Source organism: Acyrthosiphon pisum, chromosome X (genome assembly GCF_005508785.2).
Source record: "Acyrthosiphon pisum isolate AL4f chromosome X, pea_aphid_22Mar2018_4r6ur, whole genome shotgun sequence".
Taxonomy (NCBI): Eukaryota; Metazoa; Arthropoda; class Insecta; order Hemiptera; family Aphididae; genus Acyrthosiphon; species Acyrthosiphon pisum.
In genome coordinates, this window is record NC_042493.1 from 71,623,124 (window position 1) to 71,645,775 (window position 22,652).

The following is a 22,652-nucleotide window of genomic DNA, read 5'->3' on the forward strand; positions in this document are numbered from 1 at the left end:
ATAATATAATTTTATTAACATCTAGGTTATGAGCGGAATTTATTAATAACTGTCTGACGATTCTTTAATTGTATTTCGTAGTTTTAGTTATCAATACAAATTTTAAGTAGAAAACTCTTAAAAGTTGCTTAATACCGCTATCGGGCATATTACAGTAGTTAAAGTTTTTAGTTTATGTATCAAAATTTAAAATTTAAATTTACATAGTAAATACTGTGCTGCTTTTAAACTATTAAATGGCTTTAAATATATATATCAATAATAATAAATTAAACATTAAACAAGGTAGGTACTCATTAATACACATTTATACCTACATGGTTACATATTAGCTGTTTAAAATAAAATAAATATGATATTATGTTTTTGTATGACAAACTATGTTAATATTCTATAATGGTAATCATATCTACAGCAATAAAACAAAGTACCTACCTAGCTATAAGTGTATTGCATTATTTCATAATATAATTTGGATGAGCTCAATATCAATATGATGCCATTTTTATAGGTATGTTATCTCTAGGGTTGGGATTTCTGTGCACTTTGCATTATTTTACAAAGCTAGATATGCGATGCTCGTTTTGTAATTTATACATATAATGTGTTTTTGAATTAGAATAAGAAGTTTTTATTTTGCATTTTTTGACATATTTAAATTTTAAGGAATTTTTTTCATTTATAAAAGCATTTAACTCTTAGGACCGTTATTTCAATGCCCGGTTAAATGTCGATTGAGACTAACTGGCAGAATTCTATCGGTAACACAAAATAAATTCTCCCGGTTAGCGTTATTTGACACTAAACCGGACATAGTGAGAACGGCCCTTAAGGTGTTAAGGCATTTAACACTAAAATCGGATTTTTTAAGAAATTAATATTCAGATTATTTCTTAAAAAAGTATCTTTGTAACGTGCTAACAAGGATTTTACCAAATAGAATATTATTAATTGTAATTTTTTAGAACGGATCCGTATGACGTAAAAAATGAGATTACAAGTGGTGACAGAATATTTCAACATTAAAAGAAAATAATTATTTTTTTCAGATTTAAAGTCCGCGTAGAAAATTAGAAATGGTGGAGTCTTACAAAACTTTTTATTACATTTAATTTTAAAATATTTTTTCATTCAAAACTTGTTTGAAATAAAAAAATTTGAGGACTTGATAAAAAATTTTCAAAATTCAAAATTTCATGTATCTACGGTAATGTTTTTAAGAGTTACAGCAAAAATCAACATCGATATTTGTCGAAACCCGTGAAAATTCCTGTGTTCCGTTAATTTTTTTTTTGTTTTTTTCGGGTGCTTTTGTAGCTACACTTCAATTAATTTAAAATGGTTAGCTCACGGCACACGTTACCACTATTAAAATAACGAATATCACTCATTACTTTAGATAAAATTCCATGGTTATTACTTATTAGTTTTTCTAATCATTAATTTTTCTAATAGCTTAATAGTTAAAGTTTTGAATTAATATGAACGCAGGATATTTTGACGTGTATATATTGTAAGGTATTTAGGTATATGTAATTAAATATTTAAATATAGGTACCTATGTTATAACAAGAAAACCAAGGCTACAAGAAACTTAAAAAATATTGGTATTTAAAATGTTTAAGATATAGGTCCGGTGTATGCCTTAGCTATAAAATACTTTATTATAACCATAACATGTATAATAGGACTCACATTATGTATAAGTGAACTTGCTTTTTCGATGGTGTAAGATGTGTAAAACACTTTAACGTGTATCAAACTTTGGTGCGACTTCCTATAATAGATACAAAGGTATTGACGTAATGTTTTGTTCGTGTTTGTCAATAGTCAAAGATCAATAGTATTGTTAGTATTTTCTACAACGTATAGAATAGGTAGTTGAAAGGATATCATAAAAATCTTTTATAACGGTTTGCTAAAAATAACTTTCGTGATTATTTTCTTATTTTTTTCATAAATCGGAGACTTGAATAATAAATTAGATACTTACAATAATATGATATCAATTCTCAACCAACCGTCCAAAGAATAGGGGAAATATGGCGTATATATTTTTTTTATAGCTTATAATAGAAATGCAATTATAATGAAAATTGAAATATGAAAGTAAATGGGTTTTTATATTTATTGATAAAATATCATGTAGTATTGTAGTACTTGTTAGCTGTTTGTAAGATAGGTACTGCCACTCTAGCTGTTGGCTCTGAACAACTCTGATCGACTTCACCAAATTCGAAAATTTCTACTAATTGTTAGTTACTATTATAATTTATAAAGAACTAACATAAAAAAAATATGACTTATTATTGTAACATTTGTGATAGGTGAAAGGTCTCGTTTGATCCGTTATCGGGGGAATCTCGTCGATCGGAGAAGTGATACAATTATTTTTAATTAATTAATATAATTTAATATACTATTTACATAATATTATGATTGTATGAAAAAGATTAACAACACTTTAAATGTGATACAAGTATAGTCACAAGTAATCTGTTTTAGTGTTTTACCACAAATGTAATACTAATGACCTTATAGTTGTCAATGAAAAAATTTATAATTTTAAGACCAATAAAAAAAAAGCATAATAATATGTGATTCAGTGATTGTAAAATTAAGTATTTACTAATTTTAGGTGGTCCTATAGTGAAACCATCTGGTAAAATATTTTCAAGCAGATAGATACTACTAAATATTAACTACTATTTACTACAAATTTTCACATTTATTCCAAATATGATATTAATTAACGTTATTTTTTTATTATGTACCTTCGTTGAAATTACATTTTGTATTAAAAAATAACTACAAGACATTTTTGCCATAAAAGGCAAAAACCAATATAAAATGTTTGGAAAATAATAACGTGTTTAAAATTACATGTTAGCTGAAATTTAAAATCTGGTATTCAAATTTACTTTCTCACATATATGCGTATGAGTAGAATTTAATGCATTTTGTAGAATCCAAATAAATTGTTTTACAAGCATCCTAAACAAATATGGAAATTAATGTTGTACTGTGGAGTGTAGGTAGGTATTCGTTTAAATAAAGTTATAATGAAACACATGAAATTCATAAAAAAGAAATTCATTTTACCCTTTTTCTAAACTGAACATAAAAACATCAACTACATTTTGCTGAGGTAAAATACTTTATTGCATATTATTATAAATATATTTACTTTATTTTTAATATGAGTTTTTTAATGGAAATTCATAACGAAAAGGTACGTTTCTAGAACAATAATCGTTCATTGAGTTTACTCGGAAAAACAATGAATAATTGAGGTCGACCCAACACTATTATTGTAATCATAGAAAATAACATGTTTTTTGTCATTTTATAATATTTACTCTGGAAATAAATTATTATATTTCATTATTATGTCAAGTTATTGAAAAGTCTATTTTCAGTCTATTATTTGTTTCGTTCGCAAAATGGAATATGTAAAACGTTGTATAATAATGTACTATGTAGAAATATTTAAATTACATTTTAAAAGTACATCCGTGAATAGCAGACCTTGAATATTGTGTATTAATATCATGTTTAACTTCTTCACAGAATTGAAGAGATTTCATTGTTAAAATAAAATATTCCGTCATTGAAAGTGCATAAGAATAATATTATTTCGTCCCATATCCAATATCCATGGTAATAATAATTATAGGTAGTGGTTATCAATAATGTAGTTTTGTAGTTTGTACCTATACATCATTCATCATTGGAACAACCTCGAACTAAATTTAACTATTTATTGCTTTCCATTAATTTAAAAACCATGTAGTATTGAAATATAAATAATAAATATGCATTCTCAATAGAATAAAACCCATTGGAATTATGTAAATAATGTATACCTAATGCTTTTAATAATTTGTAATGCGTAGGTATGCGCGTATAACGAGAATTGACATCAAAAATCTGAAATCCGGTAAAATTGTTGATTTGATATTATACCTATACGTATTATCGTCGAACTAATTACCAATAATTATCGTAAATCTTAAAACTCGATTTTGAAGATTTTAAATTTAACTGAGAGCAAAAATACATAACGAATTAAATAACATTATCGTCATTTCAATCGGAGATATTTTGTTCTCTCGTGAAATCGGCTGTTAAAACTACGAAATAATCCAAACGCCAATCTTTTGAGAAAATAAGGAAATTGTCTCAACTTCGTTGTTTGTAAATTATTGTAATGGTTAAATAATGATAGTTGATTCAACATCTTAGATTCTGAGCGGAGTGATGAATGTATTGATTTTACAATGATGTGTATTTTAGATTCTGAGCGGAGCTATGACGTACTGATTTTACAATGATGTATGATTTTTATTTTTGTGTCTGTCATCATCGTTTGCCGTTTGGGGCAGTAAAAATGCTTTGATTTTTCTTCAACAGTATCTTGTTCGATGGAAAATGAATCTAGTTGGTGAATTCGGGAGTTCAAAATTTAAAATTCACAATAGTTTTCAAAAGTGCCGGGAATAACAACATAAACTGAAAAAAAATTCGGGGGTCCAATATTTTTTTAATATGATCGAATACTTGACAGTCATAATTTATTTACGTTCAAAACAAATAAATCTCTTTATATCTAATAATTTTTCATTTAAAAATTACCTAAATGGAAAAGAAATATAAAAATGTGAAATAATTGAAATATTTACAACTAGCACAAAAAGTAATAAAATATTTTGAAATATACGTCTAGTCTAGTAAATGATAATATGAATACCTACTTAGTGAACCTAGAATCTTTACTGTAATTTAACGCCCAAAGTAAAGAGTTAAAAATGTATTACCTAAACTCTGAATTAGAGTAGTAGGTACATAGAAAATAAATTAATTCAAATATAAATCACGAAATGTTCATTTTATTATTCAGAAATAGATTTAACAGTTACCATGGTCAATTGACAAACAATGAGATAAATGCTGGGAAATAAAAATAAATAAATCCGCAAGATCACAGATTACTTTCACTATTATTAAAGGATAAATCTGTCCATCCACTAGTAACATGGAAACAAATAAAACTGTACAAATACTTATAGGATCTAATTTTAGACAGAAAACTTCCCTTCAATTATCAAAGCATATTATGCAAATCTCGTTAAATCTCGTTAATGTCTATTCTAAAAAAATAAACTAAGACATAATTCTTTATTTCAGCATGTATATTATGGTATCAAAATGTTCATGTGGATATACGTTACACAAAAAGAGTGATCAGTAAAGCCGAAAACTGTAATAACTAAAAGACCAATACTGTAATAGTCCAATAGTGTAATACCCTTATGTAAGGCTTTCAATATATATGACTTTGACATTCCTCATTCCTCATCGCCCTAATACGTCACAAAATCTACCTATCTGAAAGTCAATAAATTTCAACTTTAAGCAAAACTCAACACAAGAACTATTATGTTCCACGAAACCCCTCTAATCATAAGACAGGATAACAACATATTACGATGCAAGAATAATTAATAAATATAACCTATAACAGAGGTTCCCAAACTTTTAATTGTACGACCCATTTTGAGAATTTTTTAAAATTTGGCGACCCACAATACATTGAATGCCTTTTTTTTTTCAGATAAATCGCTTTCTTTTCAATAGGTATAACTATTAATCTGTTTGATACGGTGCTGTAAACTCGTAATCGTCAATCTCGCAGATAACGATTAACGAAAAACTGTATTTGAACTTTGAACATCAACGAAAAATATGTATTATATCAAATTATAGCGCGACCCACCAAAAATATAATCGCGACCCACAGTTTGGGAACCTCTGACCTATAAGTTACAACCTATTTTTACAACCTTTTAACAAAATATTAGTAAAAACAGAAGAATATAATACATTAAAAATGAATATTCAATAATTTAATGCATTCATCGCTCTGTTTAGAATGCATTAAATTTATAATGATGAGGTTTTTTTTTTGTACACCATTACACATTATCTTATGGGTGCCGAAAAATTGACACTTCGATATTCGACTTCAGTATCTTTTCTAGTAAAAAAATGAATCTAGTTGGTACTTAGGGAAGTCAAAATTATAAATTCCCAGTAGTAGCTTTCAAAAGCATGATATGGGAAATTAAGAGCAGACAGAAATTTTTACGCAAAACAGTTATGAGTTAGAAATTGTATTTTTATATCTATGATTACAATATTTAATACAAGATTCCTCATTAATTTTCTATCTTTTGAAAAAAAAACCTTACCATGAAGTCAATTTAATTTGTTATGACTTATGAGCGTTTGAAAATGTTGTTAAGACATTGGATATTCGACGTAAATTAACGATTTTTCATCAAACTATATTTTAATTTTATTTTAATTCAAAAACAAATAACCGCAGATACTTGACATTTTCACCAAATGTTTTTTTTTATAATTTTATACTAATAGGTTATATGAGAAACACAAAACAATGATTTAGAATTTAGAAACGTTTTTCAAGATGCCAAATATCAGATTGTTCGTAAAAGTAAAACCGTTGGAGTGAGCTGGCCAAGTTTGGAGAACTGATAAAAGTCTTATACGAAATGTCCTGATCAGAAAACCCAACAAAATTGACCAAGGGAAAGACCTTGTCATACATGGTTAGATAGGGTGAAAAGGATATATTGGATATTGACAATACAATTGGGTAATGCAGTGGAACGGAATAAATGGAGAAGTTTGGTAAAAGAGCGCAAAGGCTTCAATGTCCTGTAAAATAACATTAAAAAAAAAAGTTAGTAGTTGAAAGATATAGGTACACAATACACGGGCACGTTAATATTTAAAACGTTATAGGAATTACAGTTGTTCTTCCTAGTCGTGCTTGTGTAACACTTAAACTTAAAAATGTCGAATTTTTAATTTGATAAGTAAAAGTAGAAGTGCTTTCAAAAGAACTTAACAGAAAAGCAAAATTGTGTACATCAAAAATTCGTTATACTTCATCCAACTTAAGAAAGATACATCATTCAAAAATTTCTTCATAAATAATTTATTTAGGTTATCGGCAAATAGTTGTAAATAACTATACAAATTACTTAGTTACTACTATTCAAGTTAATATGACGTGTACCTACGAATAGTTTCATTGTGTATTTAATCATTATAAATTTGAGTTAGGTATAAAGGATTAAAATATAATACACAATATAATACATAATAATATATAATTATAATAGTGAATAAATTATAAAATTATCATAATTTTTCAAAAAATATATACTATAGCTATAGTCATATTTCATGAACTAAAGAAATATATTATATTAGCTTATTAAGCTCTTTTTGAAAAATTCAACTAATATCTAATGATATTCCCAAAATTACAAATTGAGTGTAAATAAATCTGATAACTATGTTTACGTGGTTATAAATAAAACAATAACAGAGCTTACTACAATCTTGATAAAATCTAAACAAATAAAAAATAAAAATTCAGAAACTTGAACGGATGTCTTATATAAGGTTTAAAAGTTCAGTTTAATCGAATGTTTGAAAAAACTATTTATATCGATTTATCTCAAATCAGGTCAAGGTTTTTCAATAAGGTTAATTGCCTTCTTTTAACTTCTTCTTAACTATTTTTGTTTTTGCTAGTTTTTGCGTTTCCCCAAAAATTACTGAGTAATTCATGACGTCATATTTAAAGATTGTCGACACATTTTATGTACCTACACAAAATGTCAATGACTGTTCCAATTTCCAAATGTAATACCCCAACAAAAATAATATAATAAACTAACCAAAAGTGATTAATTTGAAATTCGACCACAAAAAAAGAAGTTTTAATAACTATCGAAGAAATTAAAGTTACTTTCTAAACAGCAAATTACGAAAACGTTCATAATATTATTATACAATTTAAAAACTGTAAAATAATAGTTAACTTTAATTCCAACTACATTACAACACATGTATAAATATAATATCGATTATTATTGAAAATTATTTATGATATTATAGTTTGATTTAAAAAATAATATTAGTGAATGGATTATATTCATTTATATTTCCATGTTACACAAATATTGGATTGTTTAAAGTAAACATGAAAACAATTTAAGAAAAATATGTTTTAATTCCAGTGCACTATTAATAAATATAAAAGTGCGCACTAAGTACGCAATTAAATAAATTCTTCGAACTTTGCCGGAAAGCTTTTAATGTCAGTTGCTTGGTTTTCTATACGGTTTCTTTGAAACTTTACTTGCTTCCTAATATAACAATATTGCCTGTTGGCCTTAGTTATATTTTGTTTGGAATACGCAGCGTTCCATCGTATATATATATATATATATGAAATAATCCCTTAAACAGTTTTACAATTTAAAATTGTATAAATTCTATACAAAGTATATTAGCTGTAATATAATTTTATTTTAAGATTAAAAGTTTTTAGGGTTCTGTAGAGCGTTATAACTTATAATATTAAGTCAGGAATGACCAAAATTAAAATTTTTTTTTAAACTTAAATGGGACAGAACCAACTTGGATCAGTGGTATCTTTTCAGTTTTTAATAGCGGGGGCAAAAGTTTTGACCAACCCTAATGGGTAGCCGGGTAGGTAACTTAAAAAACAACCACTCGTAAGCACATACTAATATAATATGTGAAAAAAAATTATATTATTATGTTTTATACACAAAGTTACGTTTTCAATTAATGTTAAGTTTTCAGAATTAAATTAGTTCAACTGTTTTACTATTAGTCAAATAAATTACTTTAATAGCAATGATATCAATTAAAATAAGTCTCATAGTAATATAGGATTATTCTAACAATTTGAAATAAAGGTTGCGTCAAAATTAAAATTGGAATCTAGAATTATCGATATAGAAGATACACAAGAATTCGACGAAGAACTACCTACAGGTTTCACAACATATTTGAATCATTTTAATTGAAAATACCGATTCTCACCGTTGTATTTTTGCTGCAAAATATGATTTGTACTCGTGTGCTGGTTATTTTATGCTGAAAAAGTCTTTCAATTATTGTTGTATGATTTATTTGTATTTCATAAAAAGAAAAATATTAATTTAAAACAATTAACTAAATTAATCTAGTATGATTGTCGCTTATTGTATTTTACTAGAAATATTTAATTTAATTGTTCACGCACATCATTGTGTTCTCTCAAGGGTCTTCAGTGTTTTCATCAACTCAAATGTCAAGTGTTATTTCTATAAACTAATTTTTACTCAGCGATAAAATAAAATGTATACCTAACAATTAAAAAATATTGAGTATAATATTTATCAAAATAAATCATGTTTCCTAAAATGTTCCTTTATATAATTGTTACATTTACGATTGAGGTAATTTAGATTTTCTTTCAATATTTTTTTTTAGTCAAATAATGTATGGTTTAATGTTTATAACTAGTATAATATGAATCATCAGTCAATGGTCAAAGACCAAGTCTAATTCTAAAGGTAAAATACTATCAACCGGTTATTGTTAGTGATGAATAATAGATATTGATAAAATAATCTAAAAATGAAATTTTAAATAAATTACAGCTACATGCAGTTTTATCTATACAATGTTCATTCCCATTTTGTACGTATATTTAATTTTTTTTTTCAGTTGTAGCTTTTAATATAGCTAGATAATGTAGATATTTGTCAAATATTTTAATTTTTTTTTTTATTTTAATATTTACCATTCCAATTAATAAATATACATGGTGTGTATTATCACTTATATGACTAAATCTGTAACTTATATTTTCTGTCTCAATAAATTGTTTAAATAAATTTTTAAATTTCAATTAGTATTGTCATTAATACCTGACGTAGTCACGCACATTGAATTGTGTATTCAAATGAACGATTCAAAGGTCTATGCATGAATCGCTAATCGTAAATGGATGTGTCTAATCAATTAGTTTCAGTAGTGCGACTAACCAAACAATCAGAAAGTAGTTGTCCATAAGTCAATATGATTTATAATAATGACTAGGTATAATGCATATTGATATACTTCGTTGCAACACCATCAGTTAATTGAGAGCATTTCCACCACTTTGTCTTTACGTAAATCTACGACATCACAACTAAATACAACAGTCAACAATCATATTATATTCAACACACACGTTAAACATAACAATCAAGAAAATAAATAAATCATATTATATAGCCATATAGTTATACAGATATAGGCAATGGAATTTATTATTGAAATCAGTGATAATTCATTGCTGTTTAAATTCATCAACGCAGTGATGTGAAGTTGATTTAGGTACTCAAAAATGGTAATGATTTGGTTAAATTAAAAACATTGCATTATATTATTTAGTAATTTGTTTTTGAAGTTTACTAGGAAATTTGAAATAATTACATCTTTAAAGAACAATAGGTAGGTAAGTAATATCATTGATTATGAATACTCATAATACTCATTAGTCATTAGTATTTATAATCAATGATAGTAGGTACTTAGGTATCATAATATTATGAAAATATTTCAAATTATAGGTAGATATGAAATATTTTAAATATTATTACTTTAATAATTAATATTATGTAAATGTGAGTAGTGTGTTCCAATATTAGAATATAAATATAATAAGTCACATAAATAGTCAATAGAGCAGATATTATGACCAAGATATTTTAGATCGTGTGTGTTTTCTACATATATATATAATGCTAAAACTAGAATTGTCACCCATATTATTATGATAACTTCCACAGATGTCTAATGAAAGTAATGATAATACTGCAGATATATAATATGTTGGGCTACATAAATTATGATTTATGAACAATTACCAAACATTTAGTGAATCAATAGAAGATAGATAATTCCTTTAAACATGATTTAAGTTGTGGCGTATGAGTGATACATTTTGGCAAATTATTTAGTTAATCAATTTTTTATGCAACTTACCATAAGACTCTTGATTTTTTTCAAAACAATAACAATCAGGGACCAAACTCTCGAGTCAAGACAGTCCATTATTATGGATTCATAATTTTAGATTTCATTAAAGCATAAATTATAAATAAAAATAAATTATTTTGTGGGTACAGAAAATAGTTAAAAGTTTTTTTTAATTGTATGGTTTTGTTTTAATTTTAACAGTTTTTAAATGATGTTGATAGCATAAATTAAAAACAAAATAAATAATGAGAATTAAAAATATATTTTAAGAAATGCAGTTTAGATATACATTCATTTATTGGAGTTTTTAATTTAAATGGTTAAGATATTAATTTTCTAAACCATTTGAAAGACATTGTTTGCTTAGTAAACAAACTTGAAACTACCGACGTGAATCGGGCACAACTTATCTTCATTACAAACAAAAACATTTAACAATATATTATATGGATTATATATTTATATATTAGATATTAATTCACTGGATTATAAGTATAATATGGGTTTATTAATATGATATGAATAAAAATAAATTAATATTTCATCATTATAATCCAATACCTACCTATGTCGAAGTTATACGCTCATACGTGTGCAACGTAAAATTTTTTGAATATTAGATTTTTAACTCAAGAATGTACAATTGATTCACAACATTTTATTCATTCACTTCGTGATTTTTTCGTTCGAGTACGTTTTATAAAATATAATAGTACAATAGAAACATCAGTATTTAATTATTTCAATTGTTTTATTTGATAGGTGCATTATTTTTTTATGAGTCTTTGCCTTATACATATACTACCCTTTATTACTACCCTGTAATACAATAGAATAAAACTTACGTGTATATATTCTATAACATTATAGTGTCAAATCTTAACATTGTAATATCTCTAGATGAATATAATATATTAGGTTTAAGATTTAACTTTTATTTGAGAATATAGTTATTTAATATATAGATATTATAAATATATCATTAGAAATGCTTTAAAGCTATAATAAATAACAATATATTTAATAAATTATATTATTCTTTTGTATATTACGATAATTCAAATTTTTTAAACATCAACTCTTGATTTCATAATATCATTAAGTCAATTTATATTTTATTGTTTTATTAGTGGGTACTTTTGATAAAGACCTAATGATACTTTATCCGAATATGAAATATTGTTCAATAATTAATAAAAAAATGATACTTAGTAGTTAGTATACTGTATGGTTAGTAAATAATAAATAGTGTATTAAACCACGAGATCAGAAATGAATCAACAAAAGTTAACATAATTTATCATAGTAAATTACATGGAACTTTTAAAATGAAATGAAAATGTATATTGACTATAGGTATAGGTATTACCTTACCTTATAATAGTTTCATGCAAATTTCAGTTGGTAGCAAATGGATCGTTTTATAATCAATCCTTATCTCTTAGAATATATAGATTATAGGTAATAGGCATTGTACATATTTTGTAGTTTGTACTATTGTGATGTCATTTGTAATTTTATTGCTGTAATGTGCAGATCTATTGAGAATTAGCTATACATTATTGTACCTAAAACAAAATGTATATTCAATACATATTATTTATTATCGTTGTAACAACATTTCTTTCATGATCAATTAACATTTTAAAAACACATCAAGACCATAATTATAGCTATTTGAGTTGACTCAGATTTATCATTGCTTTCTTGTGCCAAATAAAACAAATGACTCTTACTTTATTCTGTCATTTTAGATTAGCCCGATTAGGTATGATAAAAATAATTGACTATGCATTTATAGTTGTATATAAAAAAAATACACATTATCCATTTTTAGTACACAATCAATAACTTGAATTAAAAAAAAAATAACGAAATATGTTATAACTTATATTAGTGGTAACATTTATATTTATAAAAAAAAATTAAAAAACTGTAAAAAAACTATGTACGAATAACGAATGAGTATAATAAAAACGAAAAAAATTATAATGTGCTATAATTCATTATACATTCTTATAATATTTCATACATTATACATTTTTAAAAAGTTATTATTTAATCATACTTTGATCACACATTTTTAATAATAAACGAAAACTAATTTATGCTTCAGTTTTCTAGGTTAATTGCGCATTTACACATTATTGACGCCCAAAATGCGCGTTATACACAAATCTGTGTCGCTGATTTTTAAACGAAGTATCTATAAAGTAGTAAACGAACGATAAGCATGATGACAATATTATATATTAAAACAATATGTTTTGTAGTGTTGTACTATTTATACTAAAAATCTTCATACAATCTTACGCGATTATTCAACTGAGATTTTCCTCGGACTTTCCAATATTTTCTCATACTATAATATTACACTATTTCTGCAGGGGAATAACATATCATTATACTGTAAATGTAATAATACCCTTTAAATAATATAGGTGACTTTGCGATGAGTAATAAAATTCTCGATATAATACGAGCGGCACGTATAATTGTGGGGCCAGGGAAAGACTATCATGTCGAATTTAGCCAAAACATATAACACCAAATATATATAATAAATATTATTCATTCGCGAACGACGACACGAAAACAGTTGATTATATAAACAAAAATAGGTATGGAACGTTCGTTCGGAATTTCATCGAACTATACAAAACTACTATAGTATTACGTATACAGTAATATTTAGTAGACCATAGGTATAATAATTTGGTTTCATAGTTTAGTATAAAAACGCACTGAAAGATGCGATGGATGAAAAATAGAAAACAAAATTATGGTGCGAACGTGCGAAGGACGGAGAAAACAGTCGCGACACCTGATTTATAAGCAAAATGGCTGACGGAAAATTTAGCGTTTGGGTAACACCCCACAATTTGATTAAAATGATTATTTTCCCGTACCTATATTTATAGTAGAAATCCGCTAGACTAAACTGGTGTGAAAAATAATGCACCGGGATGTTTGGACCATATCATTTAAATGGTTCATTATCTCGGTGCGGGGATAATGTGGGATAATTTTAAACCGGTTTAGTCTAGCGAATTTCTATATACTGTTCAACGTAATTGTAATTTTTCAATATTATGATTTTACTACCGGTCCTAACGTGCTTTGAATTTTAGATTCTGAGTGGTGCGATAAATGTATTGCCTTTACGATGATATTTGTTTTATGTGTGTGTCTGACGTCACCTAAAAATCAGTAAAAATGCTCGATTTTCTTCTTTTTAAAATTTAATACAGTGACCTACTCAATAACGATTAATGAGGTACCTACACTAGACGGTATAGAAACCTATAACAGAGCGAGTCGTTTTGGTTTTTAAAATCATAATCAGTATAATCACAAACGTATCAAGACCTTTTAATAAATGGGTGCACAATAGTACATCAAATTTCTGTTAAAATATTATCCAAAAAGTACGAAAACGGTTGACAATCGGCAATCGCTCATGCTCTAATCGTACAGCATGATTAATTATACAGTATTATACGACCTATGACAGTATGACGACACAACTAATTGGAAATTCAATTCTTATAGTTTGTTGGACATATTTTCAAGTTGAATGTTGAAAAACCTGTTTCAAAGACTGAATGTACCTACATACGAGGGCCACGGAGTAAAAAGAAGTATTTTTAAAAACAAGCAAAATGTTAATAAAATATAATATTATATAATATTATGTAAAACAGATTACAAAGCGTGTCACATTTTATTTCGCTTACTACCAAATAACTATTACAACATAAACATCGATTCATATGACTCGGTGGTTATGGTATCAACTATCATGTATTCGTGTATCAATGCTTATTTTTACGAATACAATGTATTAAGATTATTTAGTTCGTCATGTCACGGCCGGAAAATAGAATTAAGCACTTTTATAAAATACGATTTTTTAATCGGATGCCTATAGTGTGTTTAAAATCGTACATGTTATATATCCAACACGATAGAATATGTTAGTTGATGGAGATAAAATAGTGTCTTTTGTGGCAATATTGATCTATTGGTCTTGAGCAAGAGATGAATAATTTCCGCGCAAGACTGAATTTGAATGCCTCTGCCGCCTCCCAAATCTCCTCTGTGGACATTATCTGTAATGAACAGTTCATGCCGTTCTCTGTATCTGTTATTTGAGTTAAATTGTTTCATAGAACAGCACGGCAGTAACCCACCTACCAGCTAGCATTAGATGTATTACTATTTACTATGTTAGACAAAACGTATTGATACGGTTATGACATATATTATATTATAATTAATCTGATTTGGAAAGTAAATTTTCCGACCACAGGACGGAAAAAGTTCATTTTTCAATTCTTCAACCGGCATCAAAATAATATTACACTTTCAGTGCAGCCGTGCAGGCGTGACAAAAAATAATAAACTTTTTTCAATAGTGAGTACTGAATAGTGAATTGTGTATGCAAATATGTAATAATAATGTTGCTATAAAACCATAAACATTATTAAAAGTGGTTTTGTTAGTATGAAACGGAAACAGGTTAAACTGTTGAAGTGAGGTGAAGTTTAATATGTATATAAAATGTAGATAATATTATGTACAATAATATTGCAATTATACCGTTGTCCACTTTATTTTGGAATCATCGAGTTCGAAATTATTACTAAGTAGGTACCTAGTATAAAAACTTGTTTTATAGTCTATATATAGACATATCACATATAGTATTAGATGAATACGAAATACGAATGGAACAAGTCGAGGAAATATTATTCCTGTGTTATTTTTTGCTCATAGTTGGCGGTTTTTTTTATAATTAATTTAATACAATAAATAAAAAATTAATTAAAATAACAACATTAATTTATTTTTTAATAAGTAATAGCACAATTTATTGGTTTATTGTTGATTTTTGTAACAGAATAGTGTACCAGTATATATATATAGTATGAATAGTATATAATATAATATACATAAATATAATATTTAGAAAACAAATAAAGTAGGTATACTCTGTTTTGCGAGAGAACGCATTGTGGCCTGACTAAAATCGGTTGTTCTGCACATCCCCTGCCATTGGGACCAGGTTTCGATAGCAGGGTGACACGGGGGTGCGTAGTATTGGCGCGTTCTCTCGCAAGACAGAGCATATAGGCACTAATTGACAATTTAATAGTGTATGCCGACATGCCGCATAGGATAATATTAAGTAATTTAAAATACTATACATTTTAAACTAATATTAATGATATTTTTAAAAGTTTTTAATTTTTTTTTTGCAGGAGCTGAAAGTAAAGTAAAATTTAATGAGTTTTAACTTTTTCTATTTTATTCTATGTTATAAGAATAATATGGATCTATAATAAAAAAAAAAACAATTTAAAATTATTATTTTATAATGTCCATGGAGATATTTTATAATTAATTATACATTAAAATAACATTAAAATTCATTTATATATCTTATCTCGTTTCATTTTCTCATTATATTATTAAAAAAATATCTATATCTAATCAATTACAATTCGGCTAAACCAACACAACATTATAATTGTAAAATTGTATATTTGTCAAACTAGTAATAACATGTGATATGCTGACATATTTTAATATATTAAATTTAAAAAAAAATTTAATTCAGATAGTTAAGAGGACGCCGTACCCACATGCCCAACTCTGCCTTACACATGGTTAACACAGGGAATAATATCTTACCAGATTCTTACTATTATTTGAGTTATAGTTAATATTAGAGAAAATTTATATATTGCCGAATTTGTAGAAGAGAATATGAACTGTGCTCGAGTGAAGTGTTTTTTCCATAATATTTTTAAAACGAGTTACCTATATGAATTTTGAATTTTAAATTATTCAAGTTAAATCATAAAAAAATAAAAATATGGAAATATAAATTCTTTGCTCAAGCACTGCAATTTATATTTTTCACTACAAATGATGATAATACCATGGGAGAAGAGGGGTTTAGTTCTGGAATTTGAATGACATTAACTTACAAAAAAAAAAGACGCATTTCAGAAAGGTTTGGGCATTGATGACGTAAATTGTATATATTCTTATTATATTTACTATCTTATCTACCCATATTGTTTATATTTTGGACTCCGATCACCTGCACATATCTATGACTCACTCTACTTATTGAAATTTCTGTTTTTTCATCTAGTCATTTGTAAATTGTAATATTTTGTACTACTTCACGTTTTTGATGTGTAATTAGTTGATACTTGTAAAATGTTAACAGTTTCTTTTTATATATTTTATAAAAAAATGATATTAAATATTAGTGAATATGTGAAAGGGAAAGATTTATTAATTGTTTCACATTTATATGAAAGAAAAATTGTACTAACTTTAAAGTATAAGTATTTGTTAACTATTTAGTTAACAAATAGCCTCATGAAGTTTCAAAATTATTGTTTGTAATACTTTAATAGGTAGCCTGTATTGAAAAGTTAAAAAGTTAAAATAATTAATACAAATGTTTACATAGATTAGTACTCCATTATTCTATGTACATCAACAAAAAAAATAGAAATACAATTTTCTTACACATATTTTAACACACATCTATTTTTGACAGAATTGGATACATATATACAACGGTTTTTATAAGTACAATACCTATTGTAATTCAAAAAAATATTAATCGTAAGAATTTAAACATTTTTTGACACTATATTATTTTTTATAGGTACACGATATCAAAATATTTAAGTTAACTTTAATCTATTCATATTATTTATTTATATAATGAATCTACACATGTGAAAATACACAGGTGTCCCGTAAAGATATACCCATTGGCCGTACTGGGGGACTCACCACCCGGACAAAACTGGATTTTTTGCTGTTTTATCTATAAACTAAAAAAAAAATTAAAAATCATGTGGTTAATGAAAATAAAATGTTGAAAGGTCAATGTTTTCAGAAAATTAAACTCTAAAAAGTATAAAATTTCTATCTTAAATTGTTTAAAAAATAAAAAATAAAAATTACATTTTTTAACTTTTTTACAAAAAAATTTAATTAAATTAAAAAATAAAATATAATAATAATATGTAGTTTTTGTCTCTGTGAGTCTAATAAAAAAAACAGATTTATCATAAATTATCATAAGATATCTTTTAAATGGGTAAATCCTCGAGGGACATACAGGATATGTAAAATCCAAATACCACACACTCACTCACTCATTTATATCCCAAAAAACTACAAAACGTAAGAACCTGAAATTTGGAATAGTAGTTCCTCTAATGTTCTAGATGTGCAATAAGAAAGGATTTTCCGATATCCTCATTTTAAAGAGGTGGTCATATAGGGAGCTTGAGATTCTCGGTGTAAATTGAAACTTTTATTATGTTTATTAATGGTTGTTGGTTGCAGATTAAAATGGTTAAACTATAAATAAGTATTTTTTTTTTGTATATCAATAATGGTTGCCATTGGTTACTCAGGCAGATTAGGTACAAGCATGCATCAAATTGTCGCGCTTATGGCCTTGAATAAAGAAACCATATCTTAAAACTAAATGTATGTGTCTACCTTATATACTCAAAAACTATGCTCAATTGAATCTGACGAAAATCTCAGAGATTGTTTATGTCTGAAAAGTTTAGAGGGTAAGTAGTTTAAATATATACCAGGTGCTAAATCAAATCCGGGACTCGTGGTTCCCCACCTGGGTTAAATTATTTCACAAAGCTAGGTATAGGTACCTACTGACGCCAATTTGTCCGTGAACTGAGGTACACTAAAGCTGAGATACACTCAAACCGAGATACACCTGTATAGAATTTGCCACAAAAAAACGGCACACAGGCGAAACCGGGATATATTCAGCTAGTATAATATAACATTGCAAATCAACAACAATATTATTATGTATAGGTAGTATTATAATTTATAACAAATTATTATAAAAATAAATAAACCTATCGTCTAACTAAGATTACTTAGAAATAGAAACTGACTTGTTTAATCGTTTTTCATATTTAATGATCTATCATTAAATTCAAAATATTTAACACATCTATTACAGTCATGACCTACTCAATGAAAAAGTACCTACAATTGAAACCTATACTAACAGCAGAGACTTCCCAAGTTTTTTGTGAGAATGATTAACTCTTTACAAAATATATAATTGTATAATATAATTTATAAATTAGGTTCATAGCATTTCAACTTTAATATTCTAAGGGCCGGTTGCACAAAAAAAAATTTATTGATCCTATAACTTATTGGCTCTATAGGTTTTATCGGTTTGATAAAATATTTTATTGATAGATAAATATTAAAAATCGTTGCACAAATCATTTCTTATATTATTATATTTTGAGCCACATACCATAATGGTTCAGAGTGGTTCAGTTATTTAAGGTTATGGTTCATTAATATTTTGATAATATTGTTCTGTGATAAAATAAAGATGTTGATAACAGAAGATATGTTGATAAGGTTTCATTAATTTTATTTTATTGAACCAATAAAACTTATTGGACCAAAATCGGGCCTATAAATTTATAGATCAATAGTGACTAATGGTCGATAACTTATTGGTTCAATAACTTTGTGCAACGTATTTTAATTTTTATCGATTCGATAACTCAACTTATTGGACCAATAACTATTTATTGAACCAATATAGTTTTGTGCAACCGGCCCTAAAAGTTAGTTAAATTTATTTAATTTTATTTATAAGTCATAAGTGTAAAAGATTTTTATCTAATAATATAGTTTTATACATTTAATTTAGCAAAACTTTGTACGTACTTCCTCAACTAGTAATGTTAGTATAAATTATGATAATAATTATAATATAACGCTATGGAAAGTTATAAAATATATGAATAGTGGTCCTATATTATACTTAATTAAACAAGTTGCATATTAAGTTCTATAACAAAACTAAGTTTAAGGTATACCCATTACCCATACTAAATAATATAGGTACCTGCACAATAATATTAATTTTTTAATGTTCTTTGTTGTATTGGTTTATATATTGAAGTCAGTTATCTATACCGTACGTTATTGCTCAAATGACTTTGAGTTGTTCAATCTTTATTCAATGATATATTACTCGAATAAGGTTATAATAGTTACATAGGTATTTATTTTTACTTTTTTCAAATTTACCGTACGAACCGACTGTTTTATGATCTAGACCAATTTGTTTTGCATTTTTGCCGATTTAAATTTGCAGTCTATTAACCTCACTATTCTAATTTCTGTACACACACACATATTGTCATGCAAATATAAATTTGTTTTGAAAATATCTATTACCTAGAGATTTAAAAAAATTTCCATTAGACTGTTATTTTTTTACCATATATATTGGAATAACTCAATAGACGTAGGTTGAAAATATATGTAAAGAGAAATAGACATATATATATATATATATATATACTATATAGCCATATAGGTACAATATTCAGAATTGTTGTTTAATGTTTCTTGAACTTTCTTCTCATATATGTTGACAAAAACTTTTTTACTAAATAAATTATTATTTTTGAAAAAAAAGATCAAATTATTTGAATAGCTACGATTTTAATTATTGCATGCAATTTAGTTTCAATTGTCACAATAATATTTTACTACATAAGGCATACTGCATTGGTCAGACTATATGAATTTAAAATAATTAATTATGTTCATATAATTTTTATATTCTATACACTTATACCTATATAGATCTGAAATAATTGAAATGATGGACAGATACTAGCGTGTTGCAACTTTTATCACTATATACGTTTGAAATTAATGCAACACTTTCGCATTTGAAAAAAACTTTTTGAAGTGAAACTTTTTTACAGAGGGTATGAAATAAAAACCATCACGGTTGGCCGTCATGACACATCTATGGTTTGTTATTTTTATAAAAAAAATACTTTATGTCTATCAAACTAACCAGTGGTGTATTTACTGGATGGTGGGTGGGGGTGAATACATATTCCGCTTAGGTGATTTTTTTTTAGATATTCACAACTATTTTAGAGTATTTATCGGTGAGTTTTCCATTCTGGTGGATATAGTAAGAAAATATTAATAAATTGAGAGAACACAGGTAATAAACAAAAATGTTTGGTTTATCATGTTAATTTTATTAATAATAACCCATATATTTTGTTTTGTACTCGAAAACGATGTTATATACGAGTTAGTTGAAGGATATATTGCTTTTGTCATTTACGTTGCTTATAATTATATTATATGAAGAAACAAATTAATAAGAAAATCTTTTATGCATTATTATCCTTGAAGTATGTATATTTTATAAGCATTCAAAATGTTTGGAGCTCCGTAGAATTTTCTTAGCAACATAATAGCTAGGGTTACACGAACAAAAAAGTTTGAGGACTGCTGCTGCCTGCAATACAGCATCATATTATATATAGTAGGAAATTATCAGAAACCTTAAAGAGGGGGGGGGGTGTGTGAGGGCTTATACTTCTTTGTAAGTAATTTTTATGCCCTATCCCCTCTATTAAATTATTCCTAAATACACCGCTGAACCTAACTATAAGTAAATAAAAATAGGATCATAATTTTGTTCTAATAATTACAAATGGTATACACCGATAATACAAATAGAAACACAGAACTTATATTATAATGATGTAAAATGTAAATGCAATTCTGATAATTTAATATACAAATCTAATATTTTATCAGTTGAATATAACTGAAAGAAGTTTCACTTCATCTGCACGTATACTAGCAACACGCTCATTTTTTTTTATGGCGTATTGTTTTTATTTTACAGGTTTGTCAATATACTTTGGTATATTTTCATTATACGCTTATGGACACTTAAGTGCCACTTAGATAAAATGTTTAACAGAAGAATATTGCCGCAGAAACATTTAGAGTATCTTTCTAAATAAGAAAAAAATTAAATTAAAAAAATAACAACATTCTAAAATTACTATTTAATGCGTCGTCATATTCTTAACTTAAAAACGTAAACGCAATTTAAAACTTAGTTTCACTCTTGATTTTTATTATATTAGTGATTCAAAGTTATCGGAGTTATTAAAAGCATTATTAAACAAAAGTTAATTTATATATAATATTTACTTTAGTTTAATTTTAGTATAAAAGAAATAGATAGTACAATCAGCAGTTCAAATTTAAAACGGATGAAACTACAATAGAGAATATTGATTATATGGTAAGCATAATTAAGAAAACATATTCAATTATAAATATATTATGAAAAAATAATAATGACATTTGATTAAAAAATGCTGATCATAGCTATTATATTATATGCGATGATATTCATTCACGTTTTGCATCTTGATGATAAACTATGTATAAAATATCGTGTTTACTATACTTCAATAATTATCAACATCTATATTTCAATTTTTTTTTGATTAAAAACCAATTGTAACAAATTTAATAAATGTTATTTTTATTGTATAAATCCTTATATATTATGTTATAAGTACAATATTATATTAATTATATTTATTTTATTCAGCATTCATAAACTGATGACTATGTATGACCAAACGAGATAAATAAAAATAAATTAAGAAGGTAATTAGTGTAGAACAATAATACAAATGTACTTTTGTAGGTCACATTTAGGCATTTAGCAGAGATATTAATATTATTATGACTCGTTGACTCTTTGATACATAATAATTAATAATACCGGAAAATCTAAGTTACTAGGTATATAATTTATTGTAACTGGGTAAAA